Source organism: Columba livia, chromosome 1, assembly GCF_036013475.1.
Source record: "Columba livia isolate bColLiv1 breed racing homer chromosome 1, bColLiv1.pat.W.v2, whole genome shotgun sequence".
Taxonomy (NCBI): domain Eukaryota; kingdom Metazoa; phylum Chordata; class Aves; order Columbiformes; family Columbidae; genus Columba; species Columba livia.
In genome coordinates, this window is record NC_088602.1 from 65634743 (window position 1) to 65650419 (window position 15677).

A 15677-nucleotide genomic window follows, 5' to 3' on the forward strand; every position below is an offset into this window, starting at 1 on the left:
CGATTTTAATTCTTGTGTCTCTAATTGCCAATTGCAAAATGTAATAAATGTGATTGCCTCTGGGCTTGAGAATAAGCCTCAGATATCCATTCTGGAACATGCACTTTCAGAGCTACTAGGCTGCAATTATAGTTGTGTTAGCAGGTGTGAATTATTTAGTTAAGGTCAGGAACCAGTTGCCTCTGTAATGGGCAGGTTTCAGATGCAGTTTGACCATTCAAAATCTGTTAATTGCTTGACAGAGTAGGTTATCTCATTATGGGTTGGATTAAACTTTGTCAAAATGAGTAGATCCTTCATTTAAGATTTTATGAGGCATACATTTCTGTCCCAAGCAGAGGAAGTGCAAGGCAGCTTGGAAATGTAAGTGATATGTGTGGATGAGCTGGGACAACGCATTATTTTGGCATGACAGGGTATGTGGATGAGAGAATAACACTAAATGATAACGGATAAAATCACAGTACATTTTGTATAGCATCTGTGTGTGGTCGTGACAAAAGTGTACGGTGTTGAGGTACGGGATTGAAAGAGTCAGAAAACCCCCTTCAGTGTTCAGTCCCCCTGACTTTCAGGAAAGTAGGATGTTGTACATCACCGTGAACATACAAAATTACCCCAAAGTTCCCTGGTTCAGTCACCAAGTTTTGCATGAAATAGAACGTCACAGCTGTTTATCAGGATCCCAGCGGCCTTGGGCCTTTTTTTCCAAGGATCAAATGCTTTTTTTTATAGCCTGTATACTTTTTGTAGTTCAGTTTTTCATGCACACAATGCCCATAGTTGTGTTAATATCCAGTGTGTGTTGAAACTGTTCCAGTGTCACAAAGACCACAAAATAACCCAGTGTGGTTGGGACCAGCTCTAAGTGATGGAGTTCAAGGGTACTGAGCTCCACATATGAGATGAAAAGGCTGAAACTTTGTGGATGACTGAACTTATTTTCTGCAGCTCTCCCCTGCTTTAGAAAAACAGCCTTCTCACTCATGGTCATGTCCACTTCACCTTGGTGTTTGGTAAATATCCACCAGATGGGTTTGCTGAGAGAAGCCTACTGAAGGGCTAGTGAAGGGAAGGAAAATAACAAGGATTTATGAACACTGAACAGGTAAATGTTGGAAATTGAACCTAAAACATCAGTAGAAGTTACCCTGGCAACAGCATCCCGAAGTGTGGAGGTGGAGAGGAAGAGAGACCCCATCCTGGGTCTGAACCAGTGAGCTGCCGAAGCTTACGTGTCTAATCAGCACTAATCACATCAGGGAAGCTGCTTGGTGATGGACTGCTTCTCCGCCACTGCTGATGAAGAGCCTGTCACACATTATTCACTGCTAAACTGTTTGGTAAGTAATTATCAGTAGCCCAAGAAGGGCTTTAATTGGGTACAATGGAATTCTTTCCCCGACTTTGCCTCTTTGCAAGGATCGTGCACTCAATTCATGCACTGCTGGCAGGCAATTCTGAAATGAAGGAAGAAGCTCAATTGGTTACTATCTTCCTGGTTCCTGCAGGCAGCAGAGTGGAGACATTGTGTATTGTCTGCTGTGGACCTGGAAATGGAAAAGTTAAACTAAGTGAGCAGGATGCAAGTAGCACTATTATTTATAAGGGAAAAGTATTTAGAGTGTAGTATAGTCATCTCCATGTCACTTACATAAAGGAGGGAAGATGAAACCAGAAACCTAGACAAATATTTTCTTTCTGTTTGGGCATTCTTGTAAATAGAAGTTGTACTGATGATGGCTAACTACTTCATTGACTTCTGCTTACTGCAATAACCTTCAAAACGCCAGGTCTTGGTTTGTCACTCAAGAGGCCAGAAGAGGTAACAACATAAAGGGAAAAAAAAAAAATCAAATGTAAGGGTTGGAACATAAATGAAATGTTGGTGCAGTGGAGCGGACTTGGTATCTCTCTTTTGTCCTCTCTAACATGTCCAGACCCATGTCAGCTTTGTGCACGGCTACAGCATGGTGCCTGCCTGACTGTATTACTCCAAACCCAAGTTCACCAGGCTCAGAAGGTCTTCATGAACACCAACCATCTCCAGCACTGTGTATCCTGCTGGATAATCCACCAGCAGATGCTGGCTTATATGACGGTTGTTTCTTTTAGCGATTTACCAGTTACTTGACTGAGATGCTCTAAAAAGTGCTGATAAGGGAGTTTGCTTTTCCTCAGTAGACCAAAGCACTTTGTTATAGCCTCCTGAGGCAGACTACTCATGGTACAAATAGAATAGCATCTTCAGAAAATAAACAAAGTAAATAGTAAAACCAAGAGAGCTACATATTCTCAGCTTCTTGAATATGATGAAGGGATTGTTGCAAAATGATGTTGGAACTGAAGGAGCTAAGGAAATTTGTGGTTTGAAATTCAGCCTTAGTCAGCACTAATGACCAGAAATTTGTTGCCAGCTGCTGGCTATTCCAGTTTATTCCTTATGAAACATGCTTTCATGAGTAGAGATAAAAGAGGGGAAACACTTTCCTGTTTCCATTTCTAATAAAGCAGTAAACATCACTGAATGCTAGAATAGAGAGTACAAATTTGATTTTTTCCTGCTGGAGCTTTCTGATGCAGAATCGAATCTGTCTGGTGGCTGAATTATTGATGAAGGTTGCTGGTTTTAACCCTACTGCATTGCCTGTGATGTGGTAAACATAACTTCTCCACAGGTTCTCATCCTGACTGCTGGCCAGATTTTATTCTTGATTGTCCATCTGTGGCTGCTATTAACTTAGATAAGATGCACAGCCATGGCTCTGCAGGTAGTAATTAGGTGCAATTTATTTTCGTCCTAGATACATCCTGAGTGGTAAATGTGAAAATTTGCATAGAATAATTTTTTCATCCTTAAATGTCAGTTCTCCTCATAGTTTCTTACCAATAGATTGTGGCTTGCACACAGAAACAACAAAGGATCAAAGTAAGTCTTCCCCACTTCCAGCTTTCCCTCTCTTACCCTTTGATGCAGTTATTCGTTGCACAGATGCATCAGGAGCACATCATGTGTCTGTCTTCCTTAGTCTTTGCCTATACAATTGAAAAAGTATGGCAGGGGTGATTGCAAAGGTATGGATTTATTGCACACATGGGACAGCAGTAATCCAAATAAAATTGTGCCATTAGCAAGCCTTGAGACACAAGCAGGATGGAGCTGTGACTGCTTAAAACAGATTTCTTAGGTGTTTAGCTGCATTCTTAGATTAGAGATACATCCTTGGCCATTCAATCTGGTAGAGATGAGCTGTTCTCTCTCATTGTTGCATCTCTCAGCGCTTTATTGCAAAGTTGTTAAAAGTCCATATTCGTTGTTTGACCTAACACAGTACATTTAACAAAATAACTTGTGCTGATGATGCTAAAAGGGAGTTTTTTTGCAATTAAGCCTTTGCCACAAAAGCCTTCAGACACATTCTGAAAAAGAGAAAACCTGAATATATTCAGCCATATGAGAGTGTAGGGTACAAGATGAAATAAAATGAGGTAGAGGTCACTAACCATAGAAATCTCAACATGTTTCCCAGACAAAATTTCTATTCCAGTAAGAAAAGCTGTATCCTCTGTGGCAGAAAACACTTGACATTATCATCCTATTTCTGAACACAGGTTTGCAGCAGCTTTTTGCTACAATGTCTGCATTGACTACCATGAAGATGCCCTTGTTTTACTCCGGGCCAAAGTCTGCCCCAGAGCTACAGTTTATAGAGCAAATGACTAACATAAAGGCTCTTTTTGCTGTTTTAAACAGCAGGGAATATTTTTTTTTAAAGTCAGGTTTGTGGTTGATGAGTAAAACATGGCTCACTGTGTTGCCATTCAGCAAGGGAAGCTGTGGAATATTTTAAATTTTCTTACACAAGTGTTTTGTACCTTGGTAAGTACTCGTAGTTGCATTGCTCTAAGTGTTGAAATCCTTTATAAAATTGTGAGAAGAAGAGGGCATAAATGAAGAAACTGTCATTAAAATGGAGGATGAATGTTTCCTGTCAGAGGAACACAAGCACACTTACTAGGTATACTTGCTGCCTGTGGGAGATATTTCTTTTTCTTTTTCCCTTCCCCAAGCTCATCAAAGGACAAAAGCAGGAAAAATTAGTGTAATGGGTTTATTCTTTCTTTTTGCAGTGTTTGTGGAAGCTACCAGCAGTAAAAACCCATTGTAGTTTAAAATAATAGCTCTTTAGAAAGCTTTTAAGGAGAGGTACATTGACTGCATCAGAAAAAAATCAAAGGTTGCCTGTCATTTATAGGCTGGTTGGGATTTGGTAGGCTTCCAGTGTGTTTCTGAAACATATATTTAGTCTGCCACATACCTTCAACTGATAGGAAGATAGTCTTTATTTGAATAACTGTTTCAGCAGAAAATGCTTTAAAGATTCCTCAGAGTCGTGTTTTTCACTTTTCATTTGAATTTTACAGAAGTCATGGATAATATCACATTGTTCTGGAAGACAGCCTTTGTTGTACCACTACTTCAATGAGCTGTTAACTCAATCATAGCTGCTAAAGGTACCCCACAAACCCTTTTTTTTTTCCGAAATCAAGCCAATAGTAGCACCACATTAAACAGACTGAGTGGTAACATCAGCACACACTTAAAACTAACAATGGCCTTGAGTGGTTAGCTCTGGGTGCTCATTGAGGCATAGCCAAAATAATTGATGATAGATAACATTGTCTTCTTTTTCTTTTTTTTCTTTTTCTTTTTCTTTTCTTTTTCTTTTTCTTTTTCTTTTTCTTTTTCTTTTCCTTTTTCTTTTTCTTTTTCTTTTTCTTTTTCTTTTTCTTTTTCTTTTTCTTTTTCTTTTTCTTTTTCTTTTTCTTTTTCTTTTTCTTTTTCTTTTTCTTTTCCTTTTCCTTTTCCTTTTCCTTTTCCTTTTCCTTTTTCTTTTTCTTTTTCTTTTTCTTTTTCTTTTTCTTTTTCTTTTTCTTTTTCTTTTTCTTCCTTTTCCTTTTCCTTTTCCTTTTCCTTTTCCTTTTCCTTTTCCTTTTCCTTTTCCTTTTCCTTTTCCTTTTCCTTTTCCTTTTCCTTTTCCTTTTCCTTTTCCTTTTCCTTTTCCTTTTCCTTTTCCTTTTCCTTTTCCTTTTCCTTTTCCTTTTCCTTTTCCTTTTCCTTTTCCTTTTCATTTTTCTTTTTTTGTTTTATTAACACCTCTGCATAATTCTTGCCCATTCTGCATTTTAAATATAGCCTTTGGTGTTGACAACATGCTGACCATGAGTCAGTGCCCTTGTGGTCAAGAAGGCCAATGGTTTCCTAGGGAGGTTCTCCTCCCCCTCTATCCTGCCCTGGTGAGGCTGCTTCTGCAGTACTGTGTCCAGTTCTGGGCACCCCAGTTCGAGAAGGACAAGGAATTACCCAAGAGAGTCCAGCAGAGAGCTACGGAGATGATGAGGGGCCTGGAGCACCCTTCTTATAAGGAAAGGCTGAGAGAGCTCAGTCTGTTCAGCCTGGAGAAGAGAAGGCTCAGAGGGGATCTTATCAATGCTTATAAATATCTCAAGGGTGGATGTCAAGAGGATGGGACCAGATTCCTTTCAGCGGTGCCCAACAATAGGAAGAAGGGCAACGGGCACAGGCTGAAGCAGTGGAGGTTCCGTCTGAATATGAGGAGAAACTTCTTTACTTTGACGGTGCCAGGGCACTGGAACAGGCTGCCCAGGGAGGTTGTGGAGGCTCTTTCTCTGGAGACATTCAAGACCTGCCTGGACACATTCCTGTGTGATCTGCTCTGGGTGAACCTGCTTCAGCAGGTGGGTTGGAAAGATGATCTCCAGAGGTACCTTCCAAACCCAACCATTCTGTGATTCTGTGATTCTGTGATTCTCTGTATGCTACTAGCAAGTCAGTTACTGGAGACATTTAGCATGCTTACTATTTCGTTGAGACAGTTTATGATCTTTTCTGGACACTAGTATATAGTGGTACAGTATTTATGAGTTTATCTAGATTCCACCTATACAATGAAAAGCCAGCTATATGAAGTTCCTCACAACTGGTTGAAAGCCCCCTAATTAAAACTGAAGTGTATTGGTAACCCCAAGATCAGTAAACAATAAAGAAAGGGTAGAATTCAATATTGTCACTTTTAAAGAGCTGTGTGTCTTTGTCACAGTTGTGAGGAAGAAAAAGATGCAGCCAAACAGAGTGTTCCCTGCATTGTGAGCATTAGGTGAAGCTGAGGACAGCACAATCAGTTTTATCTAGTATAATTTATTCTGGTTAAACTCACTGAGACATGGGAGGTCAGGGATCATTGTCTGTAGGAGAAAGAAGACCCTTCCTAGGTAAGGTCAAGTTGTGTCTGCTCTTTTTAAAGTAGTAGCATATATGTTGACTCCGAAGAGTCTTGACAATTGCTTTTGGCTCTACAAGAGCTTTTTTTCCTATTTAAATCCTTGTCTGGTCTCAGCACACTCATCGCATTGAAATTTAATATTTACCACCTAATTTAAATGGCCAGAAACATTAAGTAGATTTGTATTATCTTTAGGTTTCAGTCCACAGTAGTTTGCCATAAGTTCAGTATTACTTTCCCCATAAGTAGTGTCAGAGGTGGTACAGAACAAATGTAGTAAAATCTAGCACAACCCCTGCTTTCGTAATTATTTTTAGGAAAAAATTATAGCTCTAGTGACTGTGATCAAAAGTTATTTTTATTTCTTTAAAAGAAAAACGTTTTGAAGTGATAAGATTACTTGTGCTAGAAAGCCACATGTTAAATATTTGATAGTTTCTTGTTGGATCCAAAATATGGAGATGTGCAGATCTTTTTTGTTGCCAAGAACAAATTGAGAAAACTGGTATCAGTCCCACCTGTCACCTGAGAGGAACTTGAAGGGCAAGTTACTTTACAAGTGTTGCCAGCACACATTCCTGAAACAGAGGGATGTTTATGCATGGGAGCTTGCAAAATACTTTCTTCATTCCCTTCTAGATGAATGGTCATCAGATCTCAAGGTTTGAGACTTTCAAAACCCTTCTTTCTCTGCAACCCACAAATATATATATATATATTTGCAAAGTGTACACACACACACAGAGATACCAACATATTTATATGTTGGACATTTTTCTCCCAGTAACATTAAAACAAGATTTTAGCTAGTATTTCTTAATCCCAGGTAGGAAGAGGTAAGTGTATAAAGTGGAACATGAATAACATGGCAAAGAGCAAGTGGAGTAATTGATTGCAAAACTTGCCAAGATGATAGAAAAAGTCAATGGAGGAAAAAGATATTCCCAGTTTGATGCATTTATTGAAGTCACATCCCTTTCACTCTTCCCAAGAGGATACCTTTGACCAGTTAGTGAAAGATATGCTAATTTTGCCCTGATTTCAATTTGCAATAAATCAATAAAATAGTAAACAATATGGGAGGTAACTAGAGAAAGCAAAACAAAATAAAACTGCAGCAGGTCTGCAGTGATACGTTTCATTGTATCTTGCCAGCAGAGTGGTGAGATCTTTTGTTCTGTTGTAGCTGTAGCCCACCATGATATTGATGCATATGATGTTATAGTTTATCTTTAATAAAGGTGCCTTCCTGGCTGTCCTGGGTAATTCTTATTCATCTTCCTTTTCTGGAGAGTAGCTTGCAACACACTCCAGCTACGCCCTCCTTTCCCCTCCCCACCCCCCAGCCCCCTAGTAAACACACTGTAAGTCCAGTCTCCAGTTCTTCTTTTGTCCCATCCTTGATCCCCTCCAATTCACTTTCTGTCTCTCACCCACTGCTCCACTGCTGATGCCTGTACCAGCTCAGTGCTGGGAAGGAGCATGAGTAGTTTAAAATTACTTGCAGCTCTTTCCTCTCCAAGAGAATCTGCATGTATCCTCACCTGAGATGATTGTACGTTGCCAACTTAAACTGTAGGTCTACATGGCTCTGTTCATTAATTGCTATTTGATGTTTGGAAATTTAAAGGAGAGTGACTTCATGAGGAGCTGAGAAAGATCTTGTAACTTCATGAAAAATGCATGGACTTTGTCAAAACCTTGGTCTTCAACAAGCTGTGGGTTTGTTTATTTTTATAACACAGAAGGAAAGTAATATATGTTATATGAGAGTCTGGCCAGAATTAGTACCTGGATATTGGTTTGGTTTAGAAAGCTGCAGAAGAAAAACAAAATAGATGAGAAAATCAGGATATCTAGTTTTTTTGGAGAAGAGAGATTCGGAAGCAGTGATTTACTTCTGCATTGACTGACTGGTATGTTTAAGGACCCTCAAGGAGAGACAAATAGTGAACTGCCTACCACTATGTGTTTTGTATTTAAGTGGTTTCATTTTGGCATACAGCAACGAGAACATGGCTGGGCAAAGAGAGAGATTTGACTGTGACTAAGAATGAAAATCAGTCTGAAGATTGGAAAACACTAAACCAGTGAGAACATGATTGTAAAAACCCCCCCCCCCGAGAGGCAACTAATTCATGGCCATAACCTCCTGCAAGATGCTATTCTTTGCACAGAGTTTAATTTGCAAATCATCTTTCTTCCTCTGCTGATGTCCTGCAGTGTAACCCCCAGCCCCATCAATAAAAGATGTGGTAATGAGTCACATATTCATTGCAGTCATCACATTCACAATAAAACATCAGCCCTCTGACAATTTACAAGATACAAATCATACCAGCATGCAGTTAAGGTTGAGACTACCTAGGAGTAATTTAAAAAAATAAAACACATTAGATGGTGTAATTGACTATAAACCAAGTATTAGACACTGATACAATTCAGATTTCAATTTATAAGTTAAAGACATTTGGGCATGCTAAGTTGGGGAATGTTGGCTCTGCCCTGCTGCAACAGCAAGCCATAGATGCATTGAGTGTGACAGGAGGAGTTAATAATGCTGTGTTCAGGTACAGTTCCTTTAGGCTTGAGGTGAAACATCTGGGCTTCATTCAACAGATTTCTGAGAAGCAGGTTACTGGTCGGATCTGAAGCAAAGTAATAATGACTTTTAATAAACCTTTCCTGTGCCCTACTTTTTACCTTTGACATGCAAAGATTAAACTCTCATTTGTAAACTTATAGGCAAACAGAGCTCAAAAGCACTTTCCCCATGGACATCTTAAAGATGATTTATGCCATTTTTGCCTGTACCTCATGCAGTAGAGACTACTTTGCTATTTATTTTGTTTATGCCATTTTGTTTCTGAGAGGAGAATGGCAAAATACATTAATCAAAATTTCTTATGCAAGCTCCCTGCAGGCCTCAAAGTATTCTAGAGGGGAATCAATTAGCAAAATGAGATGATTATTTCAGTTTTGTATATTAAAAGGCTTTGTATTTTTTCTGCCTAGAGAAATGCTGTTAGACTGGTCAAACCTTTTAAGATGCTAGGTACTGAAAAATAAAATGTTATGTTTATCAGGATATTAGTAGCTTGCAATCACATAATGGATACCTGTTAATGTATCTTTAGGGAAAAAAAATTATGTATCCATAGAATAGTCTGTTATTATTGTTAGGTTTCCTGAATAAAGACTTCTGCCCAAAGTTAGTATTCTTGTCAATGCTAAAATAGTGACAGAGATGTGTCACAGCACATGCACTGATGTCAGTACCTGTGGACAGAGAAACAGTTTTGCTTTTAATTTCTTGTGTCTCATATGCACACAGAAGGAGTGGCAGGGGTGTACCTGCAGTGCAGAGGCACCACAGGTAGGTCTTAATCACTCCTAATCAGATCCACCTACATTTAGGTAAGGACAAGCAGTTTTTTACATGTGAGCCTGGGGCATAGTTCAGTTGCCTAAAGCGTATGTGAGATGCCTCAGTTATAGAATCAAAGGATAGTTTGGGTTGGAAGGGACCTTCAAAGGCCACCTAGTCCAACCCCCTTGCAAAGAGCAGGGACATCTGCAACTAGATCAGGTTGCTCAGAGCCCCGTCCAGCCTGGCCTGGAATGTCTCCAGGGATGGGGCATCTACCACCTCTCTGGGCAACCTGGGCCAGTGTTCCACCACCCTCACTGTAAAAAATTTCTTCCTTGTGTCTAGCCTGCATCTCCCCTCTTTTAATTTAAAACCATTGCCACTGGTCTTCTTGTAACAGACCCTGCTAAAAAGTCTTTCCACATCTTCTTATAGACCCATTTTAAGTACTGAAAAGCCACAATGAGGTGTCCCCAGAACCTTCTCTTCTCCTTTTATCCTGCTGGCCTCCCAGGGCTGCCCCAGAGTTGAAGAGATCTCTGGCAGACACTGTGCCTCCTGGATTTACCAGTCCCCTCCCAGGGAGCTCCTAACAGCAAGGCTTTGCAAAAGGGATGTGCTTGGGCAGCTGAATCAAACTCCAGGTCTCCACCAACTCAAACAGTTGCTTCAAATCCTTGCTCATATGAATATGTTTACATGCAAATGCCTGAATATAAGTAGCTTCATCTTAAACTGAATTATACGTGCTATCTGGATTTAGTTGAGCTAACTTGGCCAAGCTGTTTGGATAGCTAGTCATGGTGATTGCTGTATCTCACTACACCCTGTGATACACACACTTTTTTACACACGTATTTTACTTACTTCCTAGTGTTAGGCAGCTCTCTACTCTGCAAACACTCCCCCCAAAATCAATAAGCTTTCCTGGAGGATGAGGCACTGCTCCAGGTTCAGAAAAGTTTCTTACCTGCTTCATGGAAAATACCATCCATGTGAGGGAATTAGACTAGTTTGGAAAGAGCAGTACTTGCTACAGAAAGGTAAATATTTACCAAAGTTTTCCACTTATTCATGTTCTGCCCACCCTCATTGATGAATTAGGAGCCACTGTGAGCCCAGGAAGCCTGTACCACTTGTTCCCAGCCAAGGCAGGGACTCTTCTGGTTTTAAGCTTATTAATGGGTTCAAACAAGTTTGGTAAGCAGGTTCCAGATGACCTTTTTAAATAAAGTCCTCATCCCTGTTTTGAGGGAATATGTGCTGAACCAAAGTTTGAGAAAAAAATGACGTAAAATTAGTAGGTTTATTAGTTTGCTAAAAACCTATAGTTTGATTCAAAGGTAACCTTAATTTGAAAGGCATTAGATTCCAACTTCATGAAATGCGGTTGTGATATTTAATATACCCAATTTGATTACTGGGTGACAGTAATAATCTGGCATTAAATCATCTGAGACTATGAAACTTTTTTTTTTTTTAACCTTATTGAGATTTCAACCATTTTATTTCTGTTGTTTTCTAAGTTAATGATTCCATTAAAAATTGGAGAAAGACTAACCTACTGGGTAGTATTCGTATCTTCTGTTTTTGCTTTCTACTGAACCAGGCTGTGTTTTAGACTGTACTAAAGTTAGCTTGTGGGAGAGCCTTATATTTTCTTCCAGACGTAGCAGTCAAGAGTTTATCCACTTCTGAAAGGAGGTAGACAGTGAGTTGTCTATATACTCTGTTCTTCAGTTACAATCGCTAACATAGAAGAGCTGGATTAGTAATTCCTTGTAAAATGGAAATAGCTATATACCTTTTGGAAAGTAATTACCTGTCTCAAAGAGGAAAATAAGGTGGTTATTGTGTTTCCATGATATGAATTAGAGCATCCCTGGAGGTTTCTTTCAGTCTGAAGTAGTTGTGTGCTATCTCTTGCCCACAGCTGAATGTGATGCCAAACTGAGCCAGTCACTTTCTCACTGTATGTAGTGCAGACAGATTTCTAATTCTTAAAAAGCACAATTTAGACCTAACTGGGTTTCTGTTATGGGTGCAGAATGTAGCTAAATAATAAAAGCCCTGCTTCGTGCTGTCACCAAATGATGACCACATTTATTTTTAAATTAGGCTTTGTAATCCATCCCCACTGCGCTCACCTGATCAGTTTTCCCATAGGAATATTTGTAGTCCACTTAGCTGATAGTCTTATTTTGATGCCTTATTATTGTACTATTTCTTTACTGGAGAACCTTAGACAAGCAACAAAGATTTTGCTGCTGACTTCAGTAGCATGAGCATAGGCTGAGAGGGTTGAGATTGCTCAGCCTGCAGAAGAGAAGGCTCCAGGGAGACCTTATTGTGGCCTTTCAGTACTTACAAGGGGCTTGTAAGAAAGATGAGGACAGACTTTTAAGAAGGGCCTGTTATGGCTGGGCAAGAGATAATGGTTTTAAACTAAAAGAGGGGAGATTCAGGCTGGACATGGCGAAGAAATTTTTTCCAGTGAGGGTGGTGAGACACTGGCCCAGGTTGCCCAGAGAGGTGGTAGATGCCCCATCCCTGGAGACATTCCAGGCCAGGCTGGATGGGGCTCTGAGCAACCTGATCTAGTTGCAGATGTCCCTGCTCATTGCAGGGGGGTTGGACTAGATGACCTTTGAAGGTCCCTTCCAACACAAACTATTCTATGATTCTGTTCTATATTCATTGGAATCAGGTCTTTACTCTTTATTTGCAGGCTGATGTAAGACTTCAGCTTTAATGGCTACTGTGAAAAACAATGGTTGGTATGAATGACTATGGATCACTTGTGCAAACTGATAGTACAGTGGTAGGAGAACATGCTTCTTGCTGTGTAGGACAATCTTATTTTGCCTCAGAGACCTAAGCATTTATGAACTGACTCTTATCATTGCAAGCATACAAAATTGTCAGATCAACTATGAATATTTTCCACTACCCTAATTATCTGTTGCAGCTCTTCACGGTTTCCTGAACAGAGCACAGAGCACATTCAACAAGTGCCTGGGCAACTTCAGAGGAATAATGTATTGATCCCAAACTGCACATATACTTTTGCTGTTTAGTTTCTCAATATTTGGTTTTTGGATTACATTTGCTTCAAGACAACCTAGAGAAGGCAAACCTGCTCATACATGGGGTTGTATATCCTACACAATGCTTAGTTTGAAGCACAATTGTAAGAAAGTTTCAAATTCCCTATCAAGTTTGTCTAAAATGTCGCATTTCTGGTAACTCACAAGTCTGAGGAATACTCTTTCTTACTAATAAGCAAACCTAAGGATTTTGTGGTTTGCAGGAGCCTTGAAAAGTTCAAATACTCATCACAAAATGTCTGGTGACTATTCATCTTTTCTCATTCATTGCGTTCAGTATGGGGAAAGCACATACTGAACTTTCCCCATCCGAGTCAAACCCCTCACAGTATCCCCATGTCAGAGTAGAAATGCTGTCTCTATACAGCATTTCCAAGATAACTGGCAATCAGCAGTAACATTTTTGTTGTGCTGTTTTGAAGTATCCCTCAGCTGATTATATGAAACAATTAATAAAATAAGAGAGTTGTCCTGCTTCTACAGACATACTTCAGTACCAGTTCCACTGGCATTCACACTGTGTCTCCCACTAAAGCCAGGAGTGAGATTTGGCAACTGTAGTTGACAAGTAAACACCGGCATTTACTGATAAATATGTATTTGTTAGAAGGTCTCTGTCATCACACATAGGCACACTGAATGCATAAGGTAAGTATCTCACTGGCATACTGTTTTTTTTTTTCAGGCTTGAATAAAGTAATCTAATGAGTTGAAATTAATTTTCTTGAAGCATATTTATTACTTTTAAAAAAATATTTTTGCCTGGAAAATATCCAAATATTTTTGTGTGCATATATTGTGAAGCCAGATTTGCCATATTTTCATACACCTGTGATTTTAGCTCAAATTCATTAGTGCTTTTTGATAGCAGACTATGTAGGAAATACAGTTCAGATTCCTAGACAGAACTGAACACGTCAAAAAAGCTAACAAATTGCCTGTTGTAATCCATCATAGTTTATCTTTTTACCTAGGACAAAGCAAGGGGGTTGCAGATTGTCCCAGTCAGTGTGTTACTGTGCTGAAGGAAGGATTTGCTGTTAGCTGTCGCTATCAGGAGGTCACAGCTTGGACTGAGGACCACGTCCTCGGAGAGCACTAGGTGCTGAGCTCCTAAAATAAAATCATAGAATAGTTTGGGTTGGAAGGGACCTTGGAAGGTCACCAGCAGTGACTTTGAACGGTGACAACTTCCGTGCAGAAGACGGAGATCCTGAACAACACCAAACTGGCAAGCAGCCTGCTGAGCCAAACTGTCCTCTGCCTAGTCCTCTGAGGACTCCTTGAACAAAACTCCTGAAAGTAGGTGGCCATGCTCATTTTTATTCTAAGTAGAGCAAGGGGTCATGTTTGTATAATGCTAGCAGAGGAAGCATCTTTCTCCTTTCCCGGTGGTAAGCTTAGTGTTCAGTGCAGTCATCTGTGATGTGATGGACAGAAGTGCAATCCCCTCTCCTGTCATGTGGGAATTCAAAGCCGCAACTTTAATCTTTAAGGAATGCACCCACATAACCCACTGGCTGTACCAGTCCCTGCTGCAAAAACCTTTTATACCTCTTGTACACAGACTGTTCATTATAATATCAAATTGTGCCTAAACAAGTCTCAGAGTAGGACAAGTGCTCTGTTTAGCATGATGCTTACTTCATTTTTCTGTGCTGAAAGTTGTCTGTCTTCTGGAATGGCTTCTATGTTAGAGATGAGCAAGGAGTGGGGAATGGAAGTTTGAATGCTTTTACATCGTCGAATAAGTGGTTTTCTTTTTCCACCTGCTAGATGAATTCTTCGGTTACTGGAGTTAAATTTAAGATCGTTTGCGTGGCATCTGCACTGAGCATCATGAAACAGGCATTTTGGGTGCATTCTTGTTAGCTCAAATCCATCAGAGACAGAGAGAGAAGAACCCAAAGAACAAAGGAAATGTCCTGTCAGGTTTGAGGGGGGTCATGGGGCTCAGGGCTTGGGCTGGGAGCCTGGTCTCTTACAGTTCTCTCTCCTCAGGCTTCTGGACATGCAGAGTAGCTGTGTTAGGGATGTTAGAGCATACCCCTACTTTCAGGGTCCATTTCTGGATCTAATTTCTTCTGAACATGCTGATACTGTCTGCACCCACCACCCACTGTGTCAGCACCTTGCAGAAGTCCTCTACCAACTGTGTTATGTGGGTTCCTTGAATTCAGGTTGGGGCTACGTGCTGCTTGGATGGAGCCCTGCCCTGCTGTGACAAGTCTCTGTGCCTGTGAGCCCGTGTGGACACAGAGGCGTCGGCTTCCTGGGGGCTTTGGTTTCAGCAGGTAAAGCACTGATGGAGAGTCACTGTCTGCAAGGCGAGGTGACAGCCTTGGGATGGCACCTGGGATTGCAGTTTTGCTTCTAGGAGTCTGATTTCTGGCTCAGGACTTGATCTCTCTCTGAGTTTCTTGCCACTCCCATTAGTCTCTTGAAGGGTGATGCTGTGTTTCCAACTCTTCTTCCAGCAGGGAGACAATTAAAGACTCCAAACACAGCCGATGAATAAAGCCTTGGGTTTTCCTAGCATGGAGTATTACATGAGGGAGAGGGAAGTAGCTGTAATCAATACATTGCTAATTAGGCCTTGGTCCCTGTTCAGCCTCATGCGGCTGTCTCATACTGCCCTCTGTGCTTCTGAGCAGTGGGACAAAGGAGGGAGAATTTAGCTTAGACACTTGATTAACTCACTGTTCCTTTCTTTCTGACTGAAATGGAATCAGCATGCAAATCCCGTTCTGTATTTTTTATATTTTTTTGCATTGACAGCATAGCTACACAAAAAATATTATGACCTGCAGCTGCCAAATGCAACTGAATGAATTATTCCAAAGCACTTCTGAGCCTGTCTTTGTCACAGTCTCCTATTTCAGTCCCTGTCATGCA